The sequence below is a fragment of the Podarcis liolepis genome (assembly GCF_965112155.1).
Source record: "Podarcis liolepis genome assembly, chromosome: 1".
NCBI classification, from domain to species: domain Eukaryota; kingdom Metazoa; phylum Chordata; class Lepidosauria; order Squamata; family Lacertidae; genus Podarcis; species Podarcis liolepis.
In genome coordinates this window covers 111,128,341-111,145,142 of record NC_139554.1, presented here as the reverse complement: position 1 = coordinate 111,145,142, position 16,802 = coordinate 111,128,341, and the positions used below count along the sequence as shown (strand labels likewise).

Genomic DNA, 16,802 nt, shown 5'->3' with positions numbered 1-16,802 from the left:
ATACGCTCCCACTTTTTTTTACTTTTTTTTTGCAGAGAGAATAAACACACATTTCCTACATAACAGGAGCACACTATATTTCCATTAGCCTGAGGAATTATACATGGCTCGGTTTGTCAACAGGAGGCTCGTGTGTTGACTGCAACTCCAGACAGCTCCTGAGTCATATACGATCTTCCTGCTACAAGTGGGAAAATAATGGGAAAGGTTGTTCAATTTATTCTCTTGCCATTGCTTGCAGGAAACAACACAGGGAAGTACGTGGATGAAAATGAATTTAAGGTTTGAAGTTCTACTTAATTTCATGACAAAATAAAATCTATTTGGGATAAAAGCGTGGGTGGGAGGGTAACTCGGCTAGGCGCAAAAGCTAAAAACAATAAATTACTACTCTGTAATAGCAGAAGCAATACCATTTTCATTCTCATCTAAGGTGCATGCTCCGTCTTATTTTTACCCAAATTCCATAAACAGAAATGGCTCGAGAAGAAGAAAACCTCCCATATATTTTTGATGCATTTTGAAAGAAAACATATTAAAAATATGAACTGAAATGTGAACTTTTGTGTGGATTTTTTTTAAAGTGACCTACTAATTAACGTGAAAATAAGACAGAATGAACTTCAGGGTGTTCACATGTGAAAGTCACAAAGATCAATGTCTAAACTGTATCCAAATTCTAATAACAATCCAAAATAATAGAGTGATGATATTGTGATGGTGACATTAGAGAGCAAAGTGCCTCCCCCAAGTTATTTCAGAGTATCTTCCTCTTAAAGATTAGGAAGGCCAAAGTTGTGAAATGTCATTAATTGCTGAACACCGGGTATCAATTATTGCACCGGGACCCAGGGACTAAAAGTAATCTCAAACAGAACTTTCTTTGAAGGTCAGAACATCTTTTCTAGTGTAATAGCTTTCCAAGATGGAAAACCACGACCAGAAACTTTACTTGTCCAAGCTGAGTTTCGCTTTGTCTTTAAATACAAAAAAGAAGAAAAAATACACCCCAGAACACAGCTTACTGAGAACGCTGATTAGAGGGGGGAGGACTTTTGACACTGAAAGATGAGAGTGGAGGGTAGCTAGGGAGGGAGAGATGAATTCAGTCTAAAGCTGACTGCCTCTGGTGGAACATCGGAAATGGAATACCAGTGTAAAGATGAAAATGAAACAGATACCCTGAGTGCAGTTTACACTTTTGATTGATGGTGTGGAATGAACGTAAAGTTATTAAAGTATTTGATGGTTTAAAAACCATGGTCTCTACAGAGGGCTGGGTGGGGGATTAGCTCATTGTCTGAAATTGGAGATGGACAAGGATTCTGAGGCATTTTTGTGCAAAGAGATAGGACTTTACTTACTGCAAGATCTGAGAATGTACCTCAGAGAATGTCGAACAGCAGTGACTATTTTGTCTTGGAAGCAATTGCCGCTTGAGCCCAAAATGTGGTTTTTTATAGTATTTGTGTCCCACTCTGTTCCTAGGCAGCTTAGAGCGGCATCATTGGCTTATACAAACATCTCAGGTGTGTTAGCCTGACAGAGGTGAAGTAACCAGGGAGATGTGATGAGCACCTGCAGGGATGTGGATCTGGTTTGTTGACATTCAGCCCAGATCATTCAAGCCCAAATCAGGTGGGAATGGTATTCCATGGCCGCAAGCAGTCATGGAGGATGTTTGTGTTTTTTGTTTTTGTTTTTAAGCATTAAATTCATTCAGCATGCATCTTAGATGAGAAGTAAAAACATTAATTTCATCATTAGGTGTCATGATCCCCATGGTCTAAATGCAAAAGTTTACCCTAAACAGCAGAGTTAATCATCATCATAAAAAAAATAGAGCCAAAATGAACTGGCTCTTTTACATTGACAAATTGAATTTGAGTGCTTGTCTTCTTCAATGAGTATCAAAATTTGGCAACTTAACTCTTGTGAATTCTGCCATATTAATTTTGCCACATCAGGTCTCATATTTTGATGCATTTCTTCATCCCATAAAAAATGGGCAAGCTAGTTACTTAACGGAAGAGAGTTTAAACTACATTTAGGAATGCCACTTCATTATGGCATTATGGCAAATAATTTTTAGCAGAGGATAGCGCAGAGTTTAGCAAGTTTTGCTATTGGATGCACTCAAGGATAAGCAGCAGGAAAAGAGTGGACCTTGAGATGGTGGGTGTTTTATTTTTATGCTCCACAGTCACACAAGTGCTGTGTCCATTTGCTGTTTTTCACAATGTGCAATTCACATTTACTTAGGGTGCATTCCCTGGGCATCATATGGGCCATAGACAGAACATGTACACCCCTCTATGGATGGAGAAGGAGGTCTCTCTTCTCAGAGAAGTGCTCCAATGACAGATGGGACAAAAATGTTAGGAGTATGTTGTCACCATCACCATCATTTTGTTAATTATATGATTCATGGATAGAATCGGGGGAGGATTCAGATCCACCAGATCCAAAGGCTTCTCATTTTCTGGTGTCCCCCCCCCTCAAAACAGGTGACAATAGACACCTGGAGTTGGTGTGCCAATTTACCTTTCTCAATACAAGGGAGCATACCTCTGAAAATCAGCTGCTGGGAATCACAAGTTTGCAGAGTGTTGTTGATGTCATGTCTTGCTTGGGGTCTTCCCAAAGGTATCTGGTTGGCCACTGCTGGAGTAGTGGCCAACTAGGTGCCTACGAAAACATAAGTACAACAGCTCTCTCCTGGCTAGTCATATGACTTTTAAAAAAGCTTTGCTCATGGCTTGCTGCACTATACACTCTATCAGAATTTATTATGTATTACAATAAAGTTGCACATTGCTAATGACTCAGGGCTGCCAATTAACCCTCCATCCCTACGTGCAGTGTCTCCATCGCCCTGCTGCGACATTGCAATGGTGTGGGTTTGTCTACCAGCAACAGCCAATGATATCAAGCAGGGGCAGAAAAGCTTGATGTGATGATGGCAGGACATGGAGGAGGCAGTACTCATTCTGCAACGCTGTAGTTTCACCATCATAAACTTCTTTTAAAAAAACCAACTCTCCAATAACCATTTTAGGCCATGGTTATTACTGTCGTGACAACAGGCCAGACTGAACAAAATGCACTTTTATAAAGTCTGGCATATTTTGTTCCCTAAATTTCAGCAGCAAGTCAATGGCCTGACCTACTTTAACTTGAGCAAGTGCTGAAACTATATTTTTGCCATGCAATTTACCAATGAGTATTATTGTAGTTCAGGCTTCTGCTTCTTCCAGATAGCACTGCGAAATATGCCTAATAACAACGCGCAATCTGTTGCTGTGTCAAACTGTCTGGAGCCAAGCAATGGTGCTCTTGTCATTTTGCTTAAATGATTGAGACGAGAATAATTGTTGTTTTTAAAGGAGGACTGTAAGTGCAGAGGTTGGGGACATTTTGAATTGCTGATATGTGCAGAGGCACATATGTAAGGGGGAATTTGCTGAACTTTGCTCCTAAGCTTAAAATGACTGCTTTAGACAGTCAAGATTGAAATCTTTGCTTTGCTATGCTTTTTTTATAGCTTTAATCTGCTCAAGTTACCATCCTTTTGCAGCAATATTCTAACTGGGGTGGTGCACACTGCCACCTTCACCAGTGGCTAAATCATTTTGTAAGGTATCTATGGCTGTAGCCAAGATACCAACCTTGTTTCAATGATTTTTGAAATTAATTTCCTCAAAGAGGAAAGTAATGGACATCAGTAATGGAAGTGCAATTGAATCGTTGGGAATTTTGATCAAATCTACCAAATTCCTCAGCTGCTGAAGACAGGAAAGGAACTAGCAATTAAATCTCTCGGGCAGATTTTCCACATCTCTGTATCATTTTAAAGTACTGTGCTGAGAGTTTTTTTCAGGGTTCCTACATGAGAATGTCTTGCTGACACATCTGTTTTCCCACACACACACACACTGTAAACTGAGCATAGCTCAGGAGTCAGGCTTCGTATTGCGCTCTTGTGCCATCAAATAGGGCACCTCACCCTAGTTATGTTAAATTTTAAAAAGAAGAAGAAGAAGAAGAGTTTGGATTTGATATCCCGCCTTTCACTCCCCTTCAGGAGTCTCAAAGCGGCTAACAATCTCCTTTCCCTTCCTCCCCCACAACAAACACTCTGTGAGGTGAGTGGGGCTGAGAGACTTCAGAGAAGTGTGACTGGCCCAAGGTCACCCAGCAGCTGCATGTGGAGGAGCGGAGACGCGAACCTGGTTCCCCAGATTACGAGACTACCGCTCTTAACCACTACACCACACTGGCTCTCGAATCAAGCTGAATCAAGTTTTTTATGTATGCTACAACAGTGGCAAGAATTATCTATGTGCAAAAAATGGAAAGAAGAAGTCCCAATGAAAGATGATTGGCTTATGAAGATGATGGAATATGCTGAGGCTAGGCTGTTGGAATTAAAGGGCAAAATGAGGAAAACCGTTTTGCAGAATGGAGATATTTTGTGAAATATTTGAAAAAATATCATGGTTATGTTAAAACGTATGCAGGATTTGAAGTATAGCAACAGTTGAGAATTGTTAGTTGAGGAAGCTAAAATTTATGTATATAATGGATAAAATATAAGTAATAAAGCAGCTTTAAAAGGTAAGAAAAGAACATCATGGAAGGATGAATGGGAAGTGAACAGATATGAGAGATTTGTTCTGATTATTGTTTAAAAGAATTGGTAATATTTGAAAATTTAATAAAAAGCTTATGGGGAAGGGAGATTAAAGAAGCTAAAATAAGCCCAGTAAAAGGTGGCAGGCATGGTCTTATTCCTGCATTTAAATGAAACTGCCTTTTCCTATGGTGGATGTCCCCCTAAGCCAGCCCAGGAAACTTGCCTATTCCTGATTGCGCATGGGATTCTGCCTCACCAAATCAATTTGCTGTCTCTTTCTACACTGAATATCTTTCATTTCTTGAATCCTGAAATTCTGTTGTTACATTCCTGTGAAGCTGGGACCAAGCCCCCAAAAATATAGGCTCATATACCATCTCTCCGACCCACACGGGGTAATTAAGAGGCTGTTATGGGAGTAGGCAGCCTCCCTTGTTGCCCCAAGGAAATGGGGAACACTGCCGTTGCCTGCTGTGCCCATAAATCACCCCCTAATTCGAAAGTAGGGGGTGAGGGCCCTAGGCAGAATGCCCCCGTGTGGACATCGGCTCTCCTGGACGCTGTCTCTGATCGCGCACTAGTTGCAGCAATTTGGAATAATTAATTACAAAAGAAGCAAATGCACATATTTCAAGTGAAGAAGGGGAGGGAAGTCTGCTAATTTAAGTGACCTCTGCGAAAGAAGACGACGGGTTGGAGAAACAGGAATATTTTACGATGAAGATACACCAAAGGCGGGGTATGTTGACAACGGGGCTGAATGGGGGGGGACCTTTTTTACTTTCCTTCTATGTGATTTACAAGAACCCCTCCTCATTAGAACTGTCGGTTGAACTGACCCAAGCAGGATGAGCTTTTGGGAATGGCGCAGCAATTAATTCGGAGTCGCCATCTTGCCAAAGGATTTATAGCCGGGAGGAAGAACGGACTTGGTTTCAGACTGCATTCCTAGTGAATCTCCTTAGAGGTTTTGAGAAAGGAGGCAGATTGGTGAAAATTAATGACGCTAAGACTGTTTTGATGTATGGAAGTGATGTTATATGGAAAATATCTGGATATGGCTACTGGATAAAAAAATATATATCCACGCAGGATTACAAACTGTTCTAACCAGCTTGCGGAGACTATCAGAGGTCACAAAGAGAAAGGAAAAATATATGAAAATAACAACAAGAGATGTGGAAAAATAATAAGAAAGGACTGGATAGTACTGTGAACATCATAAGGTTAGATTTGTGGACATTAAAACAGCAGTAAGAAGCAAGAAGTTGATTGGATCCCTTCGGAACTTGAAATGTGGGTACCCCCAATAAAAATTTAAAATCGGCTGTGTAATTTGGAATTTATGTAATTTGGTTTGATTTGATGTGATTGGTCGGTTAATAAAAAATTATTCATATATATATATATATATAGGCTCATAAGAACAGATAAGTAGCCCTGCTAGATCAGGCCAGTGGCCAGTCTAGTCCAGGTTTGCGTCCGCACAGTGGCTCAACTGGTTACCTAGTAATAAAATGGTTAAAAAGCACAGTCTGAAAAGCCAGGATGGGTGTACATTTGAGACGCGCCTTTATGAAATGAAGATAAATATGTTGTACCTGGGGAAATGGTATCTTCATAGATTATGTCAAAGTTTAAGACATGCGTAATTGATTTAGCTAGCTAAAGACAAATGAGACACACTGGGAATGAGGGAGATAATAGTTTTAGGGAGAAGCGATCATGATTACTATAAAACACCGTTTAAAAGCCATGAAGTAACTTCTTATAACTCAAGATTACTGCCATCATGTTATTTTCACTGAACATATGCATGAATCTCTGGGGTAGAAAGGTGTAGAACTATATGGGAATTTTCACAATTTTAATTCTTTAGATGTTTCCTTCTGCAATAATATCCTCATTTGCTTCACGCTTCTGCTTTAGGCAAGTCTAGTCCTGGGTCTTAAGAACTCTGCCCAAAATGTGGACAGTTTCTTCACTAGTGCAAATCTTCTTAACAGAACCTGCAGTGATGGTGATAAGCAAATGATTCCCGCAATGGCATAGCTTGACTAACAAATAATCTCTCTTGGTGTTTGATGTGGGCATCATGAAGGAATATGTGTAATCCCCACAGATAAATTTGCTAGTCCTGTGAACAACACTGTTGTTGTTGTTGTTGTCTGCCTCAAAATTCCAAAAATGTTTCACGCACAAAGCATATAAAAACGGGCAGATTTGCCCATCTCAAATTACTGTAGAGCAAGTAGAGCTCCTACATAGAAGTGGCTTGCCCCAGGAAGTAAGCAACATATGAAGATTCATTGACAAGCAAAACGTTCTGCATCAAAGTCTAGAAGAGCAATCCAAAACCTCAAGGTGTAGTGCTGGAGGGAATTTGAATGAGGCAGAAATATTCCTCTGCCCAGCCCAGTCTGGATCACCCAGCCTCTAGAAGCAAAGAAGCTACACTGTAAGCAGGGGAAGCACACTAACAATAAGCACCCCAGTAGAACACCCCAAATAGTGGTCTCTAGGGTAGGGGCCGACAGAACTCCTCCCCCAACAAGGCATTTCAAGGTCTATGGGATCGTGAGCCAGCCCTGCTGCCATCATGTGAGCTTTTCCCTGTAAGCTCCCTTAAAATAGATAGCTTACAAAGAGCTAAGTCCCTGATGAAGGCTCGCTTAAGCTGAACTGCATCAGACTATTGCCCAGGCAGGCTCATTATGTGACCCACGAGAGTAGCAGAATAACAATGGTGATGGGAACAAAATCAGACCGAAGCTTTGTTGACAGCAGCAGGCAGGGCAAGGATTGGCATGGCATTTGGGTCCGAGGATCAGTTGATCTTTCCACAAGCCACATGTTGATGGAATGGATCCATCAGGTTTGGATCGCTCCAAACCTGTTCCATGGGAGTCAGCCAGTGTTGAACCTTGCCATGGTGCAAGCCAAGCAAGCAAGGTCTCACTGGGTGACCAGGGTGCAGATTCCTACTAGGCAAATACCCCAAGCTTGGAGGTGCTGGGGTCAATCCTCCCCTCAGGCCCATTATCGGGGCTCCCCTATACTATGTTGATCCTGATCCAGTGCCGTTTCCACCCTCATACGAACAAGGTTCTTCACCTAACAAAGGAAGGCGATAAATTCATGGAGGGAAAGGCAAAAAAAACCCAAAAACCAATCAAAAAGTGTACTTAACATTCCAAAACTAAGTATCTAAAAGCACCAGGGTAGGATGGAAGGGCAAAATATGAAGGACATATTGCTAGTGTTGCAGCCTGAGACATGGGAATGGGAATTTGATCTTCCACTATTGATTGAAGAAAGCTTTCAGATCCTACTTTCTCAGCTCATGTTTTCAACTAAGCGAGGTAATTAGAAATCTGATGAGCTTTGTGCTTCATTTGGGAACGAAAGTTTCAAGTTAATGCCTTTGTTGCACGGCTGGTGCAGACAGAATATTGACTACAGTGGGTGAGAAATGATATTTATTACAACAAAAGGATTGGCATTTGCCTCTGACCTCTAACAAACCATACTCTCTAAGGAAAAATCTGTTTTAAAGAGTGAAATCTAGTGATAACCGATACATGGATTTGGAACCACCTCTTAAAGTCTTATGACCTGAAAGATTACATCATATATCTTCATCTTCACAAACTGTCTCTCTCTCTCTCTGTTACAAACTCACCTCAACTCAACCCATATTTTACTCACTGTTGGTGGTGTAGGAGTTGGTACCCTCTGATCCCTATGAAGACTGTACAATGATTCACCAACAGCATGCAAAATTTGTGATAGAATTATTACTTTTCTTCCAGTTAATGTGGTTCCAGAACTGTTCATTGAATACATACTGACTCAGATGAGGAATAGGAATGGGTGCAGACACATTCAAGGTGCTCATGTCACAGTTGTTTGATCCCATGTGAACTTCAGCCCTGGGATGACTGTTCTGCTGATATTATTATATTATCTTCATGTCAAAATAGGCTTCTACATGGTTTACAGAGTATATAAACTCATTACACAGACTCTGGTTGTGGAAAGCTGCTGTTGTATGACAACTGCAAATACACACTCAGAAAATTGTCAGGAGGTTCGCCAGTGCTGTTAATCTGGAAATCACTTGCCAGAGATATGAAAATATTACATAACAGTTGAACAGGGTTCAACTGGGGGGAAATGGTAGGGTTGCCATATATAAAAAAGTAGAAACCAGGACACTCCAAAAGAGCTTTTTTTTTTTTTAGGATGACACCAAAATTGTTGAGCTTTCTTTTTTGAAAACCCAGGATCCAGGACAAAGTGCCACCTTTCAGAAGTTCCCACCGGACGTCAGTTCTGCCTTTGAAATCCCAGATGTATGGCAGCCCTAGGAAATGGTGACCTTCTAGGTGGCTCTATGTGGTACGCTGGTTTGACATCAACTGATAGGAAGTGCCTACAGAGGGTGGTGAATACAGCACAAGATATTATGGGCTGTCCCATGAATCCACTGGATGACATTGCAGAAGAACGTTGCCTCAGGAGAGTGAGGAAAATTCTCAGGAATGATTCACACCCTGGCCGGCACTTTCTTGATCTCCTGTCCTCAGGCAGAAGATATAGAAGCATGATTAGTCGCACCAACAGGGTAAAGAACAGCTTCCATCCGTGGACTGTTAGGCTGCTGAATGAAAAGATAACAGCAGGGCAACTGACCTTCGGGTTTGGTGGGTGGGGGTCAGTAAACGAGGGGAATTAAGACTAAGAGAGCTGAGTGGGGGGTGCTCGTGTAATCTCACTGTATACAAGTTGTACAAGTGACAATAAAGTATTTCATATATATATATATATATATATATATATATATATATATATATATCATCCTTGGAACTCTCCACAGGCCACGCCCCTTTCCCCAAGCCATACTTCTCACTATTCTATACAAAGATGGCTGAAGTTTACATCGATTGCTCCACCCACTTTAGCTTCTAGCCTTGTCCAGCACTGGAATGCAGCCTTTGGGCAGCTGTCCAAAAGGGAATGTGAGCCCTGGGCTGAAAAACATTCCTTATCCCTCCAGTGAACCATTAGTATGTTTGACAAAAAGAGTAATGCAAGAATATTCAGTCTTCCACACCAACAGACATTATTTGATATGAAAATTATGTCCATGAGAATTTTAAATGATACATCAATTATTTAGACATGTTGAGCTCTTTGAAGGGTTTCAGCCTTTTATACTGACAATCTCTCCTTTTTTTTTTTTTTTTGAAACCATGTTCATGTATCCATTCCTTTAGAAACTTCCTCTATTTAAAATGAATGGCTCTAATTCATTTCAGATATTAACTCAGCAGGCACTGATGTCTCAAGGAAATGTGCAGTGAAGAAATGCAACATCTTGCTTGATGGAAAACAATCAAAGTACCTTTTTTAGTGTTTTGCAAAGACAGGAGGTAATATTGGACCGTGCAGCAGGTAATATTGGAACATTAAAAAAAAAAAAACTAGGGGGACAGAGCACCATGATTCTGTATGAAAATTAGATAGTTTTATAAAGGAAAACATATGGAATTGAAGGAGAGAGGAGAAGGAAGCAGCAACCAAGGAGGAATGTAGAAAGCCTACATTCATAGAATCAGAAGAACGAATCATAGGAATCATAGAAGAACGGAATCATAGAAGAAGGAATCATAGGATATAGCATGTTTGAGATACTGGGGGCCAGACTAGTGGTGGGGTTTTTGTGGGTGCATCCTGGACTTCTGCTTTATTAGTTCTTCTATGATGCTTCCCCAAAGTTATTACATTATTAACCTCTGGAGGGGCATTGTTGTGGAGGGGCATTGTTGCAACGAGGTGGGACAAAAAATTAAACTGGAGCAGGTGTGCTATAAAAAAGTTTCAGGAGCTCTGTAGGAAAGTATAGAACATGTTGATGGCATCCATCTGTCTCAGGAGACAAGGGAAGTGAAGTCAAACCATTGGAGAACACTGATTGGAAATGAAACAATATGCCACTCCTGCAAGTGGAAAACAGTATTGAAAAATGAGACTGTGAATAACCATCCCATCCCATCCTGATCACAAATCATCATGAATGCACAATAAAAAGGATGTGTGGATGCCTGGATTTAAAAACCAGATGATTCCATTAGTTTGTGCATTTCTTCCACCTACTATTTTTCCCTCTTCCATTACCGATAAATTTTCATCTTATTTTAGAGTTGACAAAAACCTGACCCAGTTCTTCTTCTTGATTCATTCCCCATGGTAGCAGTCCACTCTGGTCCCTTCCTTGAGACTTGCATTGGAACCTCCAACTTCCTTTGTTCTAAGCAATGAGATTTATCTGTATGTCAGTGTTTCCCCGAAACTGTATTTTTATAGAGGCAATTATAGCTCAAAGTTACTGTTTCCATTTTCATTTCTTGTCTCCCTTGGAAGGAGGAATGGCTGGTTTTATAATTCTTTCTATCTGCCTTTCGATCTTTGTGGATTTTGTTTTTTTTTTTCTATTTTAATGTCTGTTTGAGCTTCATGTCAAGCCAAACATGTAAAATAGGATGTTGGGGGACGGTGTATAAAAATGCTCAGTGCTGTATTTCAGTGTTGGCTAACAGGCCAAAGTCACTTCAGTTTGACTGATGATCAGCAGTAAGCAGTGGAGACAAGGTAGTTCATCTAAGCTATTTTCATAGCCACATCAACAGCAGGCACTGTGCAGAAGCCTTTGTTATTACAAAATCAACTCTGGAAGATCAATGATGTATTTCGTACACTATAAAATCTGGGTATTTCCTTGTGTAATATTTTGAGCTCACACAATGACTTTTGGAAGTCATCCCTCAAGCACAAGTGCATAGAGAAGATAGTGCTCAAATGAGTCATCTACCTATGTTTTTGAGGACTGCAGCTTCAGTGGACAGGCAGAAAGTCCTCTCAAGCAATGGACAAGTCCCCTTTTCTCTTAATAATTTGCTAGGGCTGTTTGTGTACAGAGATGGCCCTCTTCTCATATTGTGGAAGGAGATGGGGATGGCCTTAAAACTGCTGGAGAAGTCTTATGGTGATAAGAATTTTTCTTCTTTCACCAATCCAAAACATGACAGGGCAAGGGCACCCCACACATTAAGGTCATGGTGGTCATGATTGGGGCACCACAAACTGCCATTTCCCCAGAACATTTGGTTTCATTTACAGATGCCAGTGAACTTCTTCAAGTTCTAGCTAAGATCAAAACATCTACAGTATTTTATTTTAAATCAACATTTATTATTCTTGTCACTGTGCTATTCTTAACAATATACTATAGAGCAGGGTCGTCCAACCGGTCGACTGCGATCGACAGGTAGATCCCCTGGAGTTTGTCATCTTCTTCCGACAATTGTTGAGACGTTAGTTGGCTGTAGTGCTGCACATGTCTGTTATCGTTGTATGTGAGCGTTTGTGGCATCCCCCCCAAAAAAAGCTCAACAATGTTGCCTTCCCCCCCTAAAAAAAGCTCAACAACTATGGGCAATCGTCCCCTTCCACACACCCACGCACGCTCCTCCTCCCTCCAGTGACAATAGGTAGATCACTGCCAGTATTTTTATACTGGGAGTAGATCATAGTCACTGGGGCATTGGACGTGCCTGCTATAGAGCTACTAATTCCCTTTGTAGATGTGTTGCAGCATGACCTCTTCTGGGTTGTAGTTTTTAAATGAGTTATCCCAGGGACATGCATTTTTAAACGACCTGTGCACTTTATTACCATAAATACAGTAAGTTAAAAAAGAAAAAAAAGGTGCTAAATTATACATTTGATTCTCAGTACATACATAATTCCAACCAGATCACAAGATAGGTCACAAAAGACCTGTCTAGATAGCTTCAAATCTATATATATACACCTACCTATGGATATATCGGTGTTTATTGTTCTAGTGTGTAATCACGTGATAATTAATAATATTGTGCCAAAATATTATCCTGCGTTTTCCCAACTATTCTCCATGAACTAATGAGATAAGAAAATGCATTAGAAAATTGTCAAAGTGAAATAATGTTTCAGGAAATTCTCATGAGTGAGATGCAGGTCCTCCTCCCTTGATATGCTTATCTTATCTCAAACAGCCTACCAATTATATTTTAAAAAGAAAGAAACTATAAACAGTGTGTGGCCAAGGATTCCAAGAATACCCCCAAATGCCATTTATAAAAGTGGCTACCAAAATCCTTTTTTATTTTTTTAGAAACACTGAATGTTGTATGTTTGCAAGAACTGGTTCCCCATGCATGGAAATAATAACAATAACAACAACAATAATAATTTATATAATTTATATCCTGCCCATCTGACTGGGTTTCCCCAGCCACTCTGGGCAGTTTCCAACAAAATATTAAAAATACAAACAAACATCAAACATTAAAAAGTTCCCTAAACAGGATTGTAGATATGCAAGTACGATCTTCTTCAGGGCTTTTGAAAGTACTTTGTTGCAGTGGCAGCTTGAAAGCTTTGGGCTTTCAGAATTCGGTGCCTTATGCGGAGCCAAAATTCAGTCCCTCTCACCTTCCGTTCTACATCATCATTGCAACGCCCCCTGAGGAACCATCTTGGCTTGCGCTAGTGAGTCGCTCTCCTCTAAATCTGCCTTTTATGACTGTAGGCCTCCCCAAAGAATGATTAGTCTGTTGCCAAATGGGCAGTGGGTGGGATTTCACCAAATATTCTCTGGAGGACAAATGAAATTCTCCAAAATTTCACAGAGGAGCTCATGAGCTGTGCTCCAATCGCAAGAGAACTGTTTCAGAGCCTTTTCATTCTGGACAAACATAGTTTCAATTTTAAATGTGGAATGACAATAGTGCAAAATTAAGAGTGCGCCCACCCACTGCAAAAACTTCCAATTCCCATTTAGTTGAAACATTAACACACTCTCTCTCTCTCTCTCTCTCTCTCTCTCTCTCTCTCTCTGTCTCTCTTTCTCTCTTTCTCTCTCACACACACAGAGAACACTTTTTCAACAGCATTGGCAACCATCTGTAATCACCAAAGCCTGTTCTCTAAATCCTTCTCTCTCCTCAGTGTCATTGTCTTATACTTCACTCTCTCTTTCCTTATTGCTTCTGGGTCATTCACTTATGACCCATTCCTCCTTCGTTCTCTCTTTATCTTCCAGTACTTATTTTTGGCCTGCCAGCCATATCTTTGTACATCAAATAATTTTAATTTCCTACCAAAAGCGTATTTGTGGCTAGTTGAGACTGTTTATCATTTTGATTTTTGATCCTTTTGGGAAATGTAGCAGAAAAAGCTGTAACTGTGTGTAGGTGTGCACGCATGCACGCAACAAAATTACATGTTGTAGATGAACATGTGGACTTTAGAGACATCATTTCATTTAAAAACAACATTTTAAAAAGAAACAGTGAACAATTTCTGAGCAATCCAAAATTAGCCAACATTAAAGTCCTTTAATCTGAATCATTTCTCTGGACTTTCAGATGAAAGAAGCACAACCAAGTCACGCAAGGAACATAAAACTGAACAAAAATGGAAGGAAATTAAACTTTTAAAATGAACATGTGACTTTCCATTTCTAAAAGACAGCCCATAAACAATTTGTCTGCTAGTTATCTTCAGTAGCAATGTAGTAACTGTTGTCAAATTTTGTATGTTCGATCTATCAGAAGATGGGGATATTATTTTTCTTATGTGGAATCTGGGATATTGAATTTGCTATCCACCAAGCCAAGTGCCACCTACCAGGCTTATATGACATAGGATTTGGGTTTTTTTCTCGGACTACAAAAACAAAAGCAATCTTCAGCAAATGGAAAACCTCAACACATGTATATGGGCTGTGTTTGACTCCAGGGACCACAAGGTTGTACAAGTCTATTCTATTTTTTTAAAAAAGAAAACGAAAAGATTGAAACATAGTCCTGAAGGGGACCTAAATGCTATCTTGTCTAACACCTTGGTTATGTCATAGTCAAATATTTGCTTATACATATACAACTCAATAAAAGTGATGTGCATAACCTTATGAAATTCAATGTGTGTCTTCTTTAAAATATTCAGGACCAGCAACCAGGAAATTATCAAGCCCCAATGATTTTCAATGGACATCTGCCAGATGTCCATTGTACCTTTTCTCTTGTACCTTTTCAGTCTGGATATGAGACAGCTATTTTATATTTGAGCATTTCTACCTGGGATAATCATGCATGCCCTTGCACACACACGAGAGAGAGAGAGAGAGAGAGAGAGAGAGAGAGAGAGAGGAGAACACCAACCAGTAGACGACACTGAAGTAATACGAAGGAAATAATTTCCCTCCCTGAAAATCATCATGCTAAACTGAAGATGTTATTGCACTTGCAATGACAGTGAGGGTGCCTGCTGTTGCAGGACGAACAGTCTCGGTGCTTCATGTTAGATTCAATTTAATTAATAAATGAACCACCCAATAGCAGTTCTGCACATTGCAGTATTACAGAGATAGTAGTACAGATAACTGTATGAATTCAGTGTGTCCTCGCTAAGAATCAAATGCCTCCTTACTCATTACAAGGGGTAATGAACTGTAGGAGGGAGACAAAACACTGATGCAAATGCAAAAGTGATTATCAAGTACAGACACAACACAAACAAAGTAGTTGCCATGGAAATTACCATGGGAACAGAATCAGATGAAGCTACCCCAGGAGGGTGGGAAAGGTTAAGTGAGTCTATATCTAGAGACGTGCAAGCTATCAGTCTCATTTCTTTGCTAAATTGTATGCCTTTAATTATGGTGGAGTTATAATTATCCATCTTTACTAACATGTACACCAGTTTATGGGGTTTAAACACCTGTAATGATTTCTCAAGGGCAGCATATCTTCATCATCAACTGATCTTCCCACACGCCAAAAAGAAGAAACCCACACCCTACATTCAAAGACTGTTCAAAATCTGCCAGGAAGTGTTAATAGCAAAGAAATTCAGGAAATAGGAAATGTGCCATATGTCGTTCCCCCCACTTTCTTCAGTGTTTCCTTGAACTTGCTGCTCATCAGTTTTGCGGAAGTCGCCTCGTCAAAAACTTGCAAAGGAGGGGAGGGACTGCTGCAGTTTCCCATTTGAAGTCAAGAGAGTTATTGACCAAATAAAATTGGAGCTCTTCCAACTTGTTAAAGGTGCTAATGATTCATGTGTGTCATTTTCAAAGGAAGAAATGAGCCTCCGCAGTTTGACTTTTTCTGTCAGAAAGTCAAGCTGTTCTTTGAGTTCTGTAGTACTATCGTCTTTCCGAATATGCAAGGGAAGGAAGGAGGAAAGCGAGAGCAGACAGATCTGATGACGCATGTGCCATCTTCAAAACAACTTATCCCCTTATATTCTTGGGTAATGTGTCCTTTGAAAAGCTCTAGGCTTCGACTGGAAATCCATTTGCGGTGCCTGGCAAAGCATTCCGAAATCCTAACCGTTGTCTAGTAAATGCTCAGCTTAGCGCAGCAGAGGACCCAATGTGCTTTTGATACTCTGCTTCAAAAATAGTTTTTGAGCTGATACACGGGTGGAGAAATTTTGAAAAGGGTGTAAAGGGTGCCCTGTCCATACATTGAGTCAACAAGGAACTGCCTAAAAGATTCTATGAATTGAAAGTGGAGATGATAGGTGTACGTTTCCCTGTTTATCTGTTAAAAATATCCTTAATAAAAACTAATTTGAGAGAGAGAGAGAGAGAGAGAGAGAGAGAACTATTGCTTCTGGGGTTGTGGTGGGGAGTATATAACTTTTTACAGTCAGTTTCTCAACACCCTCAAATAAATAGCACAACTGGGTTTTACTACAATGTAGCAGACAAATTACATTTAGAATTACTACCACAGCATGCACACACCAATATCTGCCTCTCTTTATCGCATATTTCAATCAGTAAGCATTCCAGATGTTTTGCACTGAAAACCTTCTGCAAATGTCTCAAGGAAGGAGTGGGAGAGGAGCAATAACATGGCTCCAACATCTTCTAAAGCTCAGGGGCAGGGGGGGAAATCACGTGGGGAACAATCTTAGCATATTATGAAAGTGCACATATTGATTGTGACTGAAAATAACACCATGCAAAACAGAGGTGAATTAAATCTTCTAGCCATGTTGGTTTGATTGGAAAGTTCCTAAAGGAAATGTCACCTAAATAATTATGAAA

General features: G+C 40.2%; 1 long non-coding RNA gene across 1 annotated transcript in view; it reads right to left on the bottom strand.

Annotated features, from left to right (window-relative positions):
- Positions 1 to 16,802, bottom strand: part of LOC310704361 — a 96,300-nt gene that overhangs the window by 8,327 nt on the left and 71,171 nt on the right. The gene's annotated exons all lie outside the window — the stretch shown is intronic.